This window comes from Mesitornis unicolor, unplaced genomic scaffold (genome assembly GCF_000695765.1).
Source record: "Mesitornis unicolor isolate BGI_N332 unplaced genomic scaffold, ASM69576v1 scaffold4026, whole genome shotgun sequence".
Taxonomy (NCBI): Eukaryota; Metazoa; Chordata; class Aves; order Mesitornithiformes; family Mesitornithidae; genus Mesitornis; species Mesitornis unicolor.
The window spans coordinates 101857-120228 of NW_010191545.1; the positions used below are offsets into that span (position 1 = coordinate 101857).

The 18372-nt window shown below is 39.3% G+C and overlaps 1 protein-coding gene across 2 annotated transcripts in view; it reads right to left on the reverse strand.

The window, feature by feature from the left end:
- SLAIN1 (SLAIN motif family, member 1) overlaps nt 1-15187 on the reverse strand; it is a 40547-nt gene extending 25360 nt beyond the window's left edge. Inside the window, exon 1 of one of the 2 annotated variants that reach the window (XM_010186761.1) lies at nt 15051-15186. The gene's annotated coding sequence lies outside the window, so the exon portion shown is untranslated. Of the gene's footprint in view, nt 1-15050 lie in introns of both variants that reach the window. The other variant, XM_010186762.1, reaches the window with a different exon arrangement.
- Between the last annotated feature and the right edge of the window lie 3185 nt (nt 15188-18372).

Sequence of the window (18372 nt, forward strand, 5' to 3'; positions counted from 1 at the left end):
AGAGAAGGCAGAAATTCTTTGTGCTCCAGAAGCAGCACTTGTTGTCCCAGTACCAAATCACAAGGATGGGTGGTTCACTTTGAGGTGGAGAGTAGTTACCAGAGTTGCTATTTTTGAGAGACTTCACAAACTGCTTTACAGAAAGGATCTGAGGAGCTGTAGCTCTAAGACCCTTCCTGGGCACATCCCCTGGGCCATGCTGAACCCTCTAACTCACTACCATCACTAGCCGAGATTCGGGATCAATGAAGAGAGAAACCCAGTATCATATATACGCTTAATAATGCATGTTGGACTGACAGTTTTTCTTGTAATACAGGCCCATGATCATAAATCTGTGCACTTAAGTAAGCACTTCATCATCCTAAAAAGTATCTGGTGGTTAAGTTGACGTAAGAGAAATCTGGCCTGCCACTTCTTTGGACATGGTTATCTATTATTCAGGAGCAGGCTTTCAAGCTGCTAATCCATCTGGTACACATACTGGGTATGAGACTCTTGTTACAGGTCCTTTTCTTCCCCAGCCACACAGCTCTGCCCCTTGAGGCTACCCTTATGTGTGGAGTTTGCCTCAGCATCCAAGGGGAAGGAGATGCAGCTTCATGTCTCATATGTATATACCAGAGACTTCTGCCAAAGCAGGTCATGGATTCACATCTTTTCACATTCTTGATGAACAAAACTACGCTACATTCAGGTCTCCAGTACAGACTTGACCTTCCCGACACTTGTACAGTAGCAAGAATACCACATCTAGTTCTGTAGCGTGCGTCAGAAGAACCCTGTGGTGTCAAAGCAAGCTTTGCAAAGTCCTCCTCAAGCAAAATCTCCAACTATGGGGAATCAGGCTCCAGGATTTTAAACAGTTCTTACTGATCACTGTCAGCCAAATCAAGAGCATGAACTTACTGTACTTTCACTCTTGTGGGAACTGCTAAATATTGAATCTCAGCTTATGATATTTTTAACCTCAAATATAAAGCAGAGACTCCTCTCAAAGCCACTGGAGGAAGACATAGCTCATGCTCTGGAGATGTCTCAGTTTAAGATGGCTTAAATAAAGTAGTATGAACCTTTTCTTGAAAGCATTTATAGCATGTTTAACACAGAGAAACAGAGACATATATGGTAGCGAGAGATGTGACCTCTAAGTTGAAATACAAGGAGTATTGTGACATTCATTCACTTTGGACCCAAATGACAGATATACCAATGTATGTTATCCATGCAGCACTGCACTGCAGTGTGTGGATGTGTTGTAACTAGGCTGATTGACATGTCTCTGCATGGTGTAGACAGGCTGTATGCATTGACAGGATCAACTCTTAGGGTATGCTTATGTTTTGACAACACAACAGGTCTTCTGTGTGCCTGCTCTGTATGCAAGTGTAGCCTTCAAATCTACTAAGAACACGAGATGCTTTTATCTTGCCAGCAATCTGCTTTCTACATAGCAAAAAAGTACAGGTCTTGGGTATTTTCTTAACTTCAATTTGAGAAGGAGGTCTGTTATCAAAATCAGTTAACCTAACAGGGTTTTTTTTGGTGCATACATAAATCTTTCTAATCTCTTGCAACTGTACTTTAGACATCTCCAGTTTAATCAGCCAAAAGCAGTTTTAAAAGCCAAATGATAGGCAAGATTTACACTCTTTTGGAAATGTTGTTTTCATCCCTTAGAGAATAACAGCTGCTTTGTGATCTCTTGTGTCTTTGTGTCTTTGTACTGGTAGGTCTAAGATTGTCAGTGCCATCGTATTTATCCTCCTGTGCATCCAGTACATGAGCTGAGTCACTGCAATCAAAGCAGACTCACAGAACTCTGCTGGACAGGCTTCTTTCTGCAGCTTTGGTCTCAGGAGTCGAGTAAAAGATGGGAGGAGACAGTAGAAAAAGTGGCATTCCAGAAAAAAAGAAGACACAACATAAAAAGAAATCACATCAACTAAAACTCTTCACAAATATGTAATAATTTGGTCAAATGTTCAACCACTGTGTAAACAATTTTATTTAAAAAAAACCCACAACATGTTGAAAGGATTACTTTAGAGAATAAAACAGATTTTTTTAATGGATCAGAAGGACTCAGCTGCCATTCACAAACTGGACGAAGATGAAGGGTGCCTTCGGCCTTTCACTCAAAGTCCATGTTTAGGGGATTCCTCTAGGATGGGGAACAGGGCTACTTATCCCTTCTCTGCTTGATTTAAAGATCAGGAATTAGCTCAACTGCCCTTGCAGATCACAGCTCAGCTACTACTCAAGGTGCACTCACGCTCTTCTGCTGAAGATGTCCTATATTCTTATAGTCTATTCACTGGACTAGAGGCAAAATTGAAAAAAACAACAACCAAACATTATTATCTAGTGCATTACTTTAAAGAAGGTTGCTAGAGTTTTGCCCCAGTTAGTGAGAACTTCACTTCCACACACCACACAGGATGTACTACAGTTCTCCTAAGTGGACGTATACTACACTGCTAACCAGATATGCTAGCAACAATTTGAGTCAAACATGTAAATATTTTTGCTCAAGAGACAGGTGGCTGGAGGAAAAATATAGCTAATTACATTTCCTAAATATAAAATTTCTGGCAGCATACATAATTCTTTTCTTCTTTTGTACATTTCTATCTGCAAGGGAGGTAAACAAAGTATAAGGGATCCATTCTGTAAATAACAGACTTATAGGACAATTTTCCATCCTTCTAACAGTACAGGATAATAATTACATACAAGCTGGAATTCAATTATGTGTGTCTGTTGGGATATAACTCTTGATCATTTATCATAACACAAAAAAGATAAAATAATTCAAACATTAACCCTAAACTGCATTTCTTTCTAACCTTGCTGGATAGTCCTCAATTCCCCTTGCATCAAAGAAACACCCATAAACACATTATAGTTCCCCCTATGGCTGTATCTACTTGCCATCTCTATTAAGAGGTTAAACCTCTAGCAGGAGGGTTTTGCAAGAGAGCTTCTCTGTCTACAGTTTCTGACTCTGACACCCTGTCACACGATGCCACATTCCTTTTTCTTGGCACAAGGGTACCTGCTGCACTTACTGAATCAGACTGGAAAAGCTGAACGTTAGGCGCAAATCGAGGCCAAAAGGAGCACTTACCTTCCAGGACCCCTGTGGCTTTTGAATAAATATAGCAGGTGTCACAGTCATGTGCTTATTCTGAGAAAGTGTTAACATTATTAGCAGGGAAAAGATACAAAACGCTTCAAAAATAAGAGACACTGTAAAGTAGGTTTTTCATACTTCTAGAACACCAAACTGGGGAAAAAAAGTCATGAAAGCTTAGGATTAAGAAAAGTTTTGATGGAGGTTTGAGTAATATAATCTGCCAACTATAATAAAGTATTCAGAATACATATCCTCATGTGTAGCATGAAGGTGTAACACCAACCTAGAGTGACATTAAGAAGCACTAACCAGATAGTTATTTCTAGAAAAATGGGTAAAATGACATAGATGTTTGATACAGCTACCATTGCCACTACCATTACTGTCATGGGGGTCAGGGCTTCTGCAATGATGATTTTTAGCCTAGAGACAAGACTCTTCAGACTCCCTAGAGAAAGACTGATTTCTTCTGGCGTTAACTCAAAGCACATTCCTAAATTTAAGCACCCCTGGGGCAATTTCAGACATCTAAAAAGAGGCTCCCTGAGTAAACTTTGCTTTGCAAGTACCTCCCATAGGTGCCTACGCTGCAGCAAGAACTGTGCAAGCATTTAAGAAAGAGGCAATCCTTGCTCCCCGCAAACAAGAAACGTAGGTAAAAGCTGACAGAGAAGGAGAGAGCAGTATGACATTATCAACCAAGAGTAAGGTACAATACAGAAAACATGAGAATGGCACAAGAGTCAAAGTGCACAAGTTGCAGAAGTACCATCGATACGATTAGTACACTGCTGCCACATCCTTCTGCCCACATCTTGCTTTTCACAATAAAAGGCACTCTACAGCATCATTTAAGCTTTTCCACCACCAGAACCTGTCATGTCCACAATAAGCAGAAATGGGCTTGAACAACAAAGCTTGAGTTGCTTCTTCAAGCATCTCCATAAATCCCACTTTTTTACTTCCAAGTAATCAGATTTATCCGCACCCACACAGGCCAAAAATAACAAAATCTTTTTTGGACCAAGCCCAACAAAAAAAGAACATATGTGCCTACTTACAAACTGATACTTATTTTTTAATTTATAAATAAGGATCCATTTGTGACTACAGTGAAGAATTTCACACCCAGCACTTCAAAAGGTGCTAAGAAACAACCATGAGGCATTCTTAATGTTGGCTGCATGACTGCAACACATGAAACAGAAATTATAGAAGAGTTAAAAAAAAAGGAAAACTGGTGACACCACGGCAGGACAGGCTGAAGCAATGATTCCCTCCACCACTCCACCTTGCCCTATTTCATGCTGGCCTACAAACTACTTTCTCCCCAGCCTTTCCTATGGGTTGTGAAGGAGGAACAAAGGACATGGAGACCTTTTCACAGAGCTACTTGAGGGACACAGTCGACTTCTAGGAAGAAAGGACCTTAAGGTGTTAAGGATGATGAGCCCAGGCCTCTGTATTAGCAGGCAACACCACAACAGATGACTAAGTAGCTATCACCCATGTACTACAGGTCACAAAATCTTTTCCTGTACCCATAAAAGACTTTAAGACATGCTATGAAGAAAAAATTGCCTAAAGCCAAAAATCACAAATACATCACGCCAAATAACTCTAAAATGAAAAAAAAAAATTATACGCTACCAGACAGATGCAAATTCTTAAGACTTAATGCTCAATCTTACTCTTTTACTAAGGCTATATTGTGGGAATACCTTGAGCCCAATGAAACTGGAATTACATTACATGAGCCACTCCTGAAGGATAAAACAAATGACAGCCCCTAGCCCTAACAGCTTACTTTAATTTCTGACACAAATCTTTACATGGTTTTCAACTGACTTAAAAAGAAGTGGCAAGCAGTTAATGCTACTTAAATTCCATTCACGTGCTAAAAATATTCAAGTGCAAGTTATTTTGCACAACTTATTTTCTTGTGTGCTGATGACTTCTCAATGAAATAATAGCACCAATATAAAGTGCATACTGAATTCCTTCATAAGTAAAAAGCAATTCTAAACAGAAAAGACAAAATAATGAATGTGTACTGTTATATGATGCATGAAAAACCTTGAGAGCCACATGCCAACATGCCAATAATTTAAAGGCTATAGCCTGAAGCTACCTCCAGAATGAATTAGGAAATAATTACAAACTTTCATACAAAACTCTTAAAATATTTCCTTCAAATTACAGGTTACATATTAAAGTCACCTACATAACAACATCTGTGTCACTGAAGAGACTAAGGGCAATTTCATTACCAATAAAAATAACACTTATTTTTAAAAAAGTAACATCCTTACACATATAACCTTAAGAAGAAAAAGAAACCAATCTTTTCTCACCAGATTGTTTCCTGCTATACCACAGACCCTTGCCTCTGAGCATCTATGATGTACCCAAGTAGGTTTTACACCTAAGCTCTTACAGTCAACAGAGATCTACAGCTCAATTCAGCTGCCTACATACAGGCATCTCGTGCCATTCAGACAATTGGTCAGGGCATTTCAAAGGCATCAGTGAACAACCAAACCTAGCCCTGTCTTTCTATTGGCTAAAATGGGAATTTAAATACTGTGTGAAGGTATGCCAGGAGATGGCTTGTCCTCCTTGGCCCGAGGTGAAGGTAACTGGATGCAACAAGAGGAACTACAAGACCAGACACGAGACTTGTTCATCATGACAACGTACAGGCTATGAAGCTTCCAAAAGTGACCAACAGCACCACAAGGGGTGGCTGGGTCTCAGAGGGGACTGACAGGGGCTACACAAGAAAGAGCTGAACATCACAGGCAGCTGAAGGGGAGCATCAGAGACCTTTGGGGGCAGAGTCCTGCAAGGTCAGCAGTGCCTCAGTAACCCCATCCATAACAGCATATAAAGCTGAGATCACTTAAACATACCTCATGTGTTAAGACAGCTTCATTTAAGTATCTTGAGTGTGGAGCAGAGCCCACTCTTCAGCACAAAACAGCAGAGGCATGATTCAGTTGTCTAAAACCAGAATGTAACAACATCTGAGGTGCTCCTGTTGGTCCAGATGAGTGAGGCTGTTGTAGAGCTCCTGCATCACACCCATCTTCCCCACCTAGATATCCCAAGGACCCAAGAGCATGTCAAAATACACTTAGCACCTTTGTTAAGATACATGAACCACGGTCAAAGTGACTGCTGTTAAATTAGGTATACCAGGCACATGCCTAAAATTAGGTGGAATAAATCTGGGTCATGTCACATTCTATGAATTCATATAACAAATGCCTGAGACTCAAGAACAAGGTACTTGCAGTCAGATACAACAAAAACAGCTCCATGTCTGGCTCTGGTAACTGCGACACAAAAAGGCTTGCCAGGGGAGATTCAATCACCCAGATTTTCCTCTGTGATTCATACGTAACATGAAACAAAACCCCATATATCTCAGTTAACACCAGCAGACACATACTACAGCACTTACACCAACTACTTCACCAGCGTATGGACTCCAGCACAAAATTGTTGTGTCCAACTATCACAGAAAGGTTGAGATTAGCTACTGGTATATGAAAATACACACACAAAAAAACCCCAAGTGCCCTGTTCATCCCCATTCCAGAGAACGAACTTAGCATCTAAACAAATGATTATGAGGAAGGTCTGAAGTGCCACGACTGAAATAGGAGACAATGTGAAACTCTCTCTGAATGAAAGACATCAGCACTGTTCTTGCAAAATGCAGGTTATTCAAGACTTGTTAAAATTATAACGGAATATTGTAATCGGATTCCTTCCAATGTTAAGTACTACACAATTTTTTTTTAATCAGTGGAGAGAAATTAGTATCTTCAGACTCAATTCAGAACATTGCTTAAGAACAGAGTGAGACACATTGGATGAATCACCCCTTTGGCTTCTTCAGAGTCAACTGACAACTAATTTTCCAGGTATCTAATTTTAATTACTAATTTAGGTTAAATTAATAACTTTTAGTAGCAACAATTACAAGAGCTCTCTAGTTACGAATGCTTACTATACTGCATCAGAAACAACCTGTCCTCCAGCAGCTGCAGATAAAACTGAGAAGAGAAACAGAGTGATGATCTCTCCCATGCAGCAGAGGATACGACTCATCAACTCTTACATTGGAATTGATCTGATTGCATGAGGACATCTTCACCAAAGTTTGCCACCTTTACCTCTATGTGTAATTGTTTTAGAAAGGCACACAAGGTACAGGTCATCTCACCCTGAATCCATACACCACAGCTAGCAAGATCAACGAAGACAAGTGCAGCAGGGGGGCACACAGGGTCGAGTACGTTCAGCTATCAGCTCTACTACCATGCTTCTGTTTTCAAGAAAAAGATATCCCAAAACAGTGTTACCTACAGATTGCTCTGGTGATACAAGGCAGGTACAATCTCAGCTCAGCTAGATAGGTAAATTTGGTTTTCACGTACTTTACATTGTAGAAGTGGTAATGGTGGCCAAAATTCACCAGTGAACATGATCCAACAGTTCTTGTGTCTTGGTTTACGTGACTTTTTTATTGTGGCAACAAAATAAAATAAAATAATGAATAAATAAATCAACGAAAATAAATAAATAAAGTCTAAGCTATCAGCTCAATGTCACTTCGAAATTAATCACTACCCTGTACCAGTTTTCATCTCATAGCCGAATACTTCAATCATAAATGAAATATTCAAGAAAATGTTGAATGTATATATTTTGTCTTATTGTCCTATGATCCTTTAAAATGAGTAAAAATATAATCTTTAAATTGTTGTAAATGCTTTTCAAAACAAGAATTACCTAGGTTTCAGCTTTTTTTTTTTGGAGAAAAGCAATTTTTAGTTTTGCAGGCAGAGTTTCACTACTTTTTTCTCTCAGTCTTCTGAGAAGTGTGAGGCTTTTAATTAAGCTTTCAATTACAGTGTTTGATCAAGCCACATTCAAAGACTTTAAGAATGGCTTAGTGACTCCCCCCCCCCGAGTGAATATTCCACAAGAAAACACCTTCTGTAATTATAAATTTTACAAATATATCCCACTCCAGAGCTAAAATTAGGAAAATTATACTTTAGGGGAGGTTCTTGAAATAAAATTCTATAATTCCAAATATAAAATTATATAATTGGAAATTTGATTTTTATAAACTCCTATGTCTCTATCATCTGTACTAAATTATCGTCTCTTGCAACATCAAAGAGATCGAGCAAATCTATCAATGCCTATGCCTCACATGCACTCAGATTTGAGCTTACTGACTGTATTTTATTATTAAGTAGAGTCAGAAAGTTTTATTTTATAACAAGAACTTTTGCATAATCCCTAGGTAAATGCAAATTACTGGTGTAAATGTTGTGCATCCACAAAATATGAACAGAGACATGCTGGATGTGGAACATTTGGTAAAGCAATTAATAATCAGGTAATCAACTTCTTTCTATCATATTAAACTGCAAGGTTAGTTGCCAAGGAGAAAGACTGTTTGGCACATTTATAGGACTGTGGGCTATAGCCCAAAAGTAACCAACCAAAAGATACTCAGGGATCATGGTATAAAACTGTGTGAACAAAAGCTTCCCAAAAGATGCTGTCTATGAAGACAAGAATCAAAGTGTTTCCTGAAAGTGAGAACATAGAAAAACTCCACCACTTCGGTAAAGATGCAGTGCTACCTCTCTATGCCACATGGGGGAGGCTCAGCTGCATTCTGAAATGTTATTCCCAGCTCTCTTCCACAGACATCAAAAGCAGGCAGTGAAATTAAATCACAATGTAAGACCAAAACCATAACAGCAATCTGGGGACCAGCAAACACTGAGCAAGGCACACAGACTATTGGGAGCAAAAATGAAATGACAGCTTCCAGAACAGCCCAGTTTTGAAAAGATCCTCTTTTCCATAAAAAAATATCTTCAGAGGATAAGCTTTCAAGTGCCCCCAGGGCCATTAATAAAATCTAGGCTTCTTTTTAATTTCTATCCAAGAAAATAGTTGTGTACTTCAGAAACAAGCCCAATGATTAGCACTCTGCTGGATAACACTGGTTTTGCCTGCATTTTTAGCGTAACTGTCAGGCTTGATGCTACTACCATTGCTTTTAGACATGTGCTGCACTACAGATTTTGAGCCTATATTGCAAGCATAAATTATTCTTCTTTTAAATAAGCCTACTGAAATCCTCATGTAAAATTTGACAGTGCTTCTGGCTGTTTAACCACTTATGATGAGTTGATAATCCCAGTTCAGTAGCTAGCATGGATTAATAGCATATGGATTAATATTCTAAAAGGAGATGGGTATCTTCTCAACTGAGATAAGATCCATCACCACCCCTCTACCAATCTTTACAGACTCCAGAATTCAGCATCTTCTTGTAATTATAATGACAACCAGAAAGCAATTCTAAGAAAATATTTAATTATGAGCCACACAACAATCAATCTTCAAATATGAAATAAAATTCTTAAATAGTATGCATATTATAATTTAATAAAAAGCAGAAGTCATATCTAAAAGCCATATTAAAAAGGCAAGGGATATTTGTGAAATCAATAAAAAGTGGAGCATCTGATCTTCTGTGCCTTTATTGCCATAAGGGTTTTCAACCAAACACTTCAATCTTGAAGTGTACTTGCAGAGTGGAAATGTTCCAGCGCTAGAGAGAAATATTCTGTTTGAAATGCAAGCATGCGCTTCTAAGCAGAATATCAAAACTGATTTTTTTTTCCCCATTTGAAATAAACAAATCATCCTCAGCAGCTGCGTTAGGAAACCCAGGGATATCAGCACTTGCAAAACCTCGAAGAACTTCTTGGAATTATGCAGCTGTTACAACAGGCTACATCAAATAAATGAAACCTAACAGGAAATAACTCCTGTGCATGTATCTGTGCGCTCTCGCGCTGCAGCAGAGCATGGCAATGCATCCTGTCCTCATTCTCTGAAAGGCACTCAGATGTTGGTAGCAGTTACTGCTTCTCATCACCTTTCATTATCAAAAACTTACACAGAAAGGAAAGTAATCAGTCGTGCCACTTCTTCCATTCTTTCTAGAGCTTTAGAAATGTTATTATTTATGGTGGAAACAACAATTCAATTATCTGCAAGCACCAGCACATTCTAATTCGCCACCCCAAAAGCATTTTACATAAAACTTTAATCTCCATTACATATGAAAAATAAGGATGAGAAGGCTGTATTAAGTCTTATTAATCCGGTCTAGTGCTGAGCATACATCTGAGTGCTAAAACATATATCGCTGATGCATCAATGGACAGCAAATAAACGTATTTTAGAATAATAAAAAAATCCTACCTTGTGCTGGGTGCAGCACTGGATCCAGTTCAAACATACAAAATGAAAGATTTCTTACATTTACAGTATTCTCCATTTGCTTCTGCTCTTAACAGACTACAGTGTAAAAGTCTCCTATGACAGCAGTTCTGAGTTGATGAAATGTAATTTATACCATAAAGACTCCAAACTAAACGACTTCATTATGAACCCTTGGGAAGGGGAAGCAAATTAGAATGGGAAAGAACCTGGTCTCTTTCTGCATAAGCACGAAGTTTCACATCCAGGTAAAAGCATTCTGCTTGAAGCCCTACCAGATGCAAGACTTTTTTCACAGGTAAAAAGAATATAGTATTGTCACATTATTTCCCTCCCACCTAGTTTTTCTTCTGGATATGTTATATGTTTGGACATCAAACTTAACTGATATGTTACACTGAGATCAGCACAATAAAAGCTAAAATTTGTCTGATGAGACTCTTGGGTTTTGTGAAATTGTAAGCAATTGGAGAGAAACTACAATGGGTCTGTTTCACAACACACCTTATGATCCACGGATGACAAAGCAGCATTCGTCCTGAAGCACATTACTCATTTTAAGAAATGAAGCAGAGTTTAATCTTAAGAGTATAAACTACTGCAGCCAATTGCAAAGCCTACAGACTACTCTTTTTAAACATCTGAAGCAACATTTCTGAGTAAGAGCTCATCTAAGCCAAATTCTGAATCTAGCCAATACTTCATATTATCCAAGAAAGAAGTTTTCCGTCTGGAAGGCTGACTTGGACAAGATATGCTTTGAAGCCCTGCATAAAAGCTGAGCTCCTACAGACTGGCTCCTTGCTAAGCTTCTTAACTCCTCAGTTTATCCACCCGCCTCCTCCAGAGCATTTCAGAGCAGTGAAGCTACACAGGGTATCTTCAGCTATGGTGTCAGTCAACACCACCCCATCGATTTCAGAGTGGTTATACCTAACTGCACCAGCTAGGAAGTTTACACATCGCATCTCTCTCCTCACAAGGCTTAATACTGATGTGTCCCAACATCTCCAAGTGCAACAAGAAAATACAGAAGCTCCACCACACTGTTTTGTGGCCCTGTTGATTTGAGTTAATATAAAGAATTAAAATAGACAGCAAGATTAAAAAACAAAAGGAGAGGGAATTGATCCTACAGCAGATAGAGGACTGCTGTTAACAAAACAAACCAGAAAGGTTTCAAATAAAATATGACCTTTTTTGGTCTCTTTTTTGAGCTGAAAGAATGAAGTGATCCAAGTCACGCCGCAGAGAGACAAATAAACCAACAACAAAAACCCACAAGCACATATTACCTCAACGCTATAATTGCTCATGGAAAACAGGAACAATTCCAAGCAAAGATCTTATCATAGGAGGTAACATTTAACTTTCATCCTCCTTAAAGCTAGCATGCCTAATCCACAGAAACGGGGCTTGTAATAAGCCTAGTTCATTATAAACACTATAAAAGCTTTACCTACTCAGTGGTAGATCAGAGGAACGTTGAGAAGCTTGTTCAAGTTCTCACAGTGGTTCACAGAAACCACCTGCTGGAGACCACCACGGTGCGTATACCCTTAAAGACTTATGCCAAGATGAAATCTTACTTGCAGCATGAAATACTTAAAACAGCCATTTTCACTAGAAAAAGAAACGGGATGGTGAGCACAACAAGCAGAAGAGTAAAAACGGCACCATTCGAGTGACTTTCCAGTCTGAAAGTCCAAGCGCTCATATTCATTGCCTAGGACTGCTTTGGCAGAAGTCTCCCATAAGACTTTTAGCTTTGCTATGAGCTAACCTATCGCTGGGATACTTTAGACAACCAACTGATACTTTTATGAAAATTGGGATATAATATGATAAGGAAAATTTACATGAGCAGGAATAAATGATTTAAAATAATTAAGAGAAAGGGAATTAGTTAAAACTCAGAAGAAATAGCCTGGCAAAATTTTTCTTCTTTTGGCTCAAAGCTCTTCTCCCTGCATGTACTTATTCAGATATGTTGACTTTGCAGACAAAAATCAATTTTTACTGGTTTTTATTTCTATGCACTACAGTGCCTGAAGAGCTATGACAAGCTAAACTGGATTAATTTTTGCCTAATGCACCATGCACAAAATTACTAAGCGAATTCTACCTATAACCCATTTCAGAAGTCACACACTGGTACATTAGAAATATTTTTTGACTACACATTTAATAATTCTTGAGCATTTCAGTGTTACCCATTGACTCAGTGCCAAACAGAAGAGGCACAACTAGATTTCAGAATCCCTCTAAAATGCCCTTGCAAGGCACAGAGCTAAAAGGAGAAAACACTGTTCAAATTACAAGTACAAAGTTTGAAACTTTGGTACTAGAAAAGAAGAATGCCATTCTTACTGAATCACTTTTAAAATTAGGATAAAATTCTGTGTACATATTTATACATATATACTTACTTTTGCACAGCAAAACAAAACCCAGGAAAGTCAAGTAACAGAAAGTTTGTTGTACTCTTAAAAGAGCATTAGTAGATTCTTATGAAAATCTCACATCTGGTTTAAAAACCATGGAAGAAATAGATACTGTGAAACCAACTTCTACGAAGTTAGGGTAAGAAATAGGACATTAGCTTATTACATATTATTGTAAAGGTACAGATGATAAAAATAAAAACCTCAGAAATACAGAAGTTAATACAATCTAACTGAATTATTAATTAAAACAACTTTTGCATAAAATTACTGCAAAAGAAACATAAGTACTTTCCCTCCTTGAACATACTGCTCCCATAATGGGTTTTATACATGGCATATAATTCTCAGAAACTTTCTACAGAGCCCAGGAAATTCAAGAACCCATCACCATGAGCAGAACATGCAGGTAAAAGCAACTCATTGTCAACGTAACTCCCCATGACATGTGGCACTGGTTGTGACTTCTGCACTGAGATTGAACTGATAAATCATGGACTGATTTAATCTGAAACAACAAATTTACCTTTATTGCCTATTAAATTTAAAGAATACCCTGTAAGGTAAAAATAGGTCATGTGCTCCTCTAGCTTGTTTCTACATTCACATTATGGGCTTGATTCAGTTGCCTGTACCTGCATGCTCTTGCTCATCTGCGAGGCCCTTGGGAGGCCAAGATATTATCAAAGGCATGGCAGGTAAGGCACAGGACCTATGGGAGGTCTGTATCCATCCTGGGTGGAAACCAGGGTAACCAAGGGCATCTCAAATGGCACTAGACGCCTACACGGGGCAATCTAGATGGAGCTTCTACCCCAGATTCAGCTCCAGACTGGGATGCCCTACACCACACAGACGTACCTTCAGGTGATCAGATGGGAGCTGAGTGTCAAACACTCATTACTGTCAGTAGACTCAATGAGAGCTTCATCTAAGATCAACACCTACACCTCAGCACCTGAGCAGCTCCCTGACTCCTCTGGCTCTGATGGACAAAACTCCCATTGACTGCCATGCTCACACTACAGATGCCTGAACTCAGGCGCTCAAACCATGAGCCAAATTCCACACTAAAGCTAGGTAGGATGATCACCAACATAGGATCCTCAGTTTGGCCCACCTAACTTTACACAAATGAGCTCAACTAAATATTGCTAGGACAACAATAATTGTAGGATCTTTTATAGCCAATGCAACGACAGATGCCTTCAGAGGCTGATTCAGTTAAATACCTGATTTTGGATAAGACTAATCCACAGCTACCCATATCCTCCAAAGCATACAGGAACAAGCTCAATCTCTCTTAATGAGGGCTGGAGCCAGCTTACACAACCATATGCTTATATTGTCATTAGCTTTATTTCCTTCTCCTCGCATCTTCCTATATCGTTCATTTGCCGCTTCTTCCCTAGTGAGTTATAAACCTTAAGATAATATACTACCTTAATCCCTTTCTTCAACAATACTTATCACAATCTTAATGGGATCCTAGACAGTAAAAAAGCAAAAATAATGCTGGCTGATATTTATTTAGAACAAAATTCAGCACATCCAGATGTAACTCTACAAGTTCACTGGCACCAAACAGCCATCAGATTGATCCCAGTAATTGAAACTGCCAACAGCCCAACAAAGCAGTGACAGCAGTCAGGTTACAGCTCTTCTTGGTCTGTCCTCACATACTTAGCAAAGTCCTGATACTACATTAGGTATAGACAAATACATCTTTAAAAATTTATAGCACTGTGATAATTTTGACTTCATAAAAAACCAAAAGCACCACTTTTCAAATCTCAATAAAGATACCAATAGTAAAGTTAGCACCCAAGTTTTCTTGCCAAGAGGTCCACTATTTTAAGCAATGGATAAAAACTGCCAAGGTTAAAAGACACAACTTATGCAGGGGAAGAAAAGGATAGCAAAGGAGGAGCACATTTAAAAAAATTTATTATCAGAAAAAAAAATTAAGCAATTGTTAGCATTTATGTAGTTGAGAAACACTAAAGTACATAGGAAAAAAACTGCATGTTTGTCTTTTGTAAAGCTTGCTAAATTGTGAAAATCACCAAACACAGGTGAAATGTCAGACCCAAAATGCCAATTTACTAGTAAAGAAACTCAAAGAAAAAGATTACCTTGTTCCAATCTAAAGCACAGGGAACGTTTTGCAGCCTCTATCTCGGGACTTGGGTGATCCAGAACACGCCTGCACCACTGCAGAGGGCTCAGTGATTTCTCTTGAGGAGTGCGAGTCTTGGTGGGCAAGACGTACAACCTTAACCAAAACACAAAGTATCAGCAAGACAGGCAACAGTTAAAAGTCTACTTTTATATCCTCACTTTCCTGCCTGCTAATAAATTATAACAGTGCAAAGCCCTGCAATATGATACCTAATAGCAAAATATACTCCAAAGTAGAGGAGTTTACATTAGTTTTTTTCTTCCCTCCTCAGAAAAGTAGAAGCCAAAGTACAAACTCTACAGGCCTGGCACGTCAAAACAAAGTTCAAGTAGATCTCTCATAAAAATCTTCTGCTCATCATTACCACTGTCTGAATTTCAGGACTGCCCAAAGTCCAAATGCATTAGGTGCCGTATACACTCCAAAGGTGCTAACAGTTTTCACTTTTGTATTTATCTGTGCTGGAGATTAGATAATTTCAGTATTTGATTTTACATTTAAATCACAATTTCATTGCTATCTATTTCACTCTTTCACCTACAACAATTCAACTGAATTGCCAAGAGTGCTGATTGTAATTTAATTTTTATACAGAGTATCTTCTCACAGATGAACCAAAGGTTGTACAAGTCACATTTTTAAAGATAAACATCTGCTGAGAAACAACAAAATTCCAATTTCAATCTTCAATTCCAGTAGGAAAAAAATAATACAAGAAAAGCTAGTTGTTCTCAGACAGGAGTAGGCAACTTATGAGATGGTCAGGCACATTAGAAAGCCAGGTATCAAAGCAGATTCCATGGGGAAATTCTTGAAGCCAGGATCTGCATTGCCGCTGGTGCTATTGCAGATTAGCAGACACGAGCAGACGCCAGTTCACCTGGGAGAGGGCAGAGCTCCCGGGAAGGGACTATTTTTGGCCGTCAGAGATGGCTTGCAGAAACTTGGTCTGACCACTGCTGATGGATGGGGCCACAGTCGGTCAGAGGCAGATTCTCAGGCACAGCAAAACACTGCCCAGGCTGTAAAGGAATCTGGGCCACACATGGGGTGTGCAAAAGGTAAGAATGGAAAACAAAAAGGCACGAACAAAGGGAAAAAAGGACTGAGCTCCTTGGAGACCACTAAGAGGTAGCAGCCCTTCTTCACCTTGAGGGTTTTGGCTCAACAGCTACCCAAGTGCCTCAAGAGCAACCGTTCTCCACTGTCTGCTCAATGTTTTGGGTTGGTTTTCTTTCTGCGAAGCCAATCAGCACTGTGTCCAGCTCTCAAGGAATAAATACCCTCACCACGATGGCTCTCTCTCTTGGCAGTCCAAGCAGAGATCAACTATCAAATTTCTCTGAGAAGAGGACTCATTTCCCCTGACTTCCTGCGGTGCCTGGCTACACATTATAAAAAATTATACTGACAAAGAAGAAAAAAATAAAAAAGAACTTTCAGCTTTCCTATTAACCTGCAGAAGTGCTTCAAAAGCCAAGCATTCAACTGATTAATTCTCAGTGATGTTTGTGTAGAAAGCAAAAGAAAGGTTTTGACTTGTCTGCCAATTCTAAGATTTTTGTAACTGCAGTTAAAAACACACAAACAAACAAACAAAAAACCAAAACCAAAGGTATTTAAGGCCTAAAATTGCTAATCAACAACTAGGTTGATGGTCCTTGGCTTTCCAGATAGCAGTTTGCTTTAAAGACTGACACTCCAAAAAACCCCCTAGCAGCTGGCATCACACAGCTGCCCTTTCATGGACAACTAAAAACATTCAACAGCTTAAACGACTCGCTTGTGGTGGAATACATTTGTTAACAAATCCCTGTTACCACATTCTTCCTGTGGGCACAGAAGTGTGTGACAGGAAGGTAAGTTTTGGCCCCCAAAAAGCATTTAGGATTGCTTCCATGGGGCAAATAAAATAGGAAACTGACATAGAGCAAATAAAACTGACTTTCTATTGCCCTGGAACAGAAACAGGGAAAACATTTTGTTTAACAGGACAGAATCAAACAAATACAATATTCCTTAATGTGAAGGAAAGTTAGTGGTTAGGATCGAGGTAAAATTTGATCCAAGTCAGGATCAACAACCCCAGAACTGCCCGAGAAGACTGATGCTACACATACTGAGACAACACTGACTAACATTTCCATACAGTTTGTTGATGATTCTCAAAAGGATTTTTCAGAAACTGTAGCTTGGTATTATTTGTGCATACATAACCATCATTCAAGAAATATTCATGATATTCGGATTGATTTTTAAACCCTTTCTCTGCTACCAAAAATAAGGATGTTTACATGCATCTCGGCTGCATTATGCTGCATTTTATTTTCAGCTGATGTAAATTTCAGCTCCGTCTGAAAACTAACCACACAACAAAAGCATGTTGAAGCTTTGACAGACATTTAAATCAGTTATTTAAATATAAATTATATTTTATCGCTGACATTTTAAAACAATTGAGCATCAATTACGTTCAATATGGTTACGCAGCCAATGATTTACATTGTATTCCAGCAGCGTTTGAATAGTCCCTGCGGTGATCGTCCACGTTGCCGAGACAAGTTTTGAGGTACCAAGCTCAATCACTCATTTATATCTTCAGTCTATAATTTCCCCTTCTATCTGTTTTTAAGCGAGCGTTATCAATCCTCTAGGTCGATTTTATTTTCCACTGCGTTCATTCGCTATTCATTCCCTGCTTTTATTCAATTCACTAGTACCCGAGCCGTGCCTTTTGGAGCTACGTGAGCGCTGAAGAGACACAACCAACCACTGAGATCTATGTCAAAAAGACAAAAACCCTCCCAAATCCCTGAAGGTGGGAGACAATTGGGCGAGATTTTGGGATGGGGAGGCAGCACTGCTCAGATAAAGGCTTTCCCAGGAACAATTCCGCTATTTTTAATTCCTTATGTAAACAGGACGCTGAAACTAGGCTGAGACCTGACTTTAAAGAGAGACGATCTTCCTCAGAGGGGAAGACAAGCACGAATCCCCCTGGGCGAAGCGATAGGGGGTAAAGCCCCAACCTGAACCCCATCCCGAACACGGGCCCTTTCCGTCCTTTCCGTCCGTAGGTTTAACCGCACTGACGACACGTTTTAGGGAGAAAAAAAATAAATAAAAGAAGGCAGATTTAAGTAGAATAAGGTCGAGTGGATTTTGGGGCTGAGGCTGATCAGAGCCAGGAGCGCACCGGCGAGGCGGGCAGTGCGGGGGTCGCCGCCGGCCCGGGACCGGAGACCGGGGAGGGACGGACACCTGAGTCCGAGGGG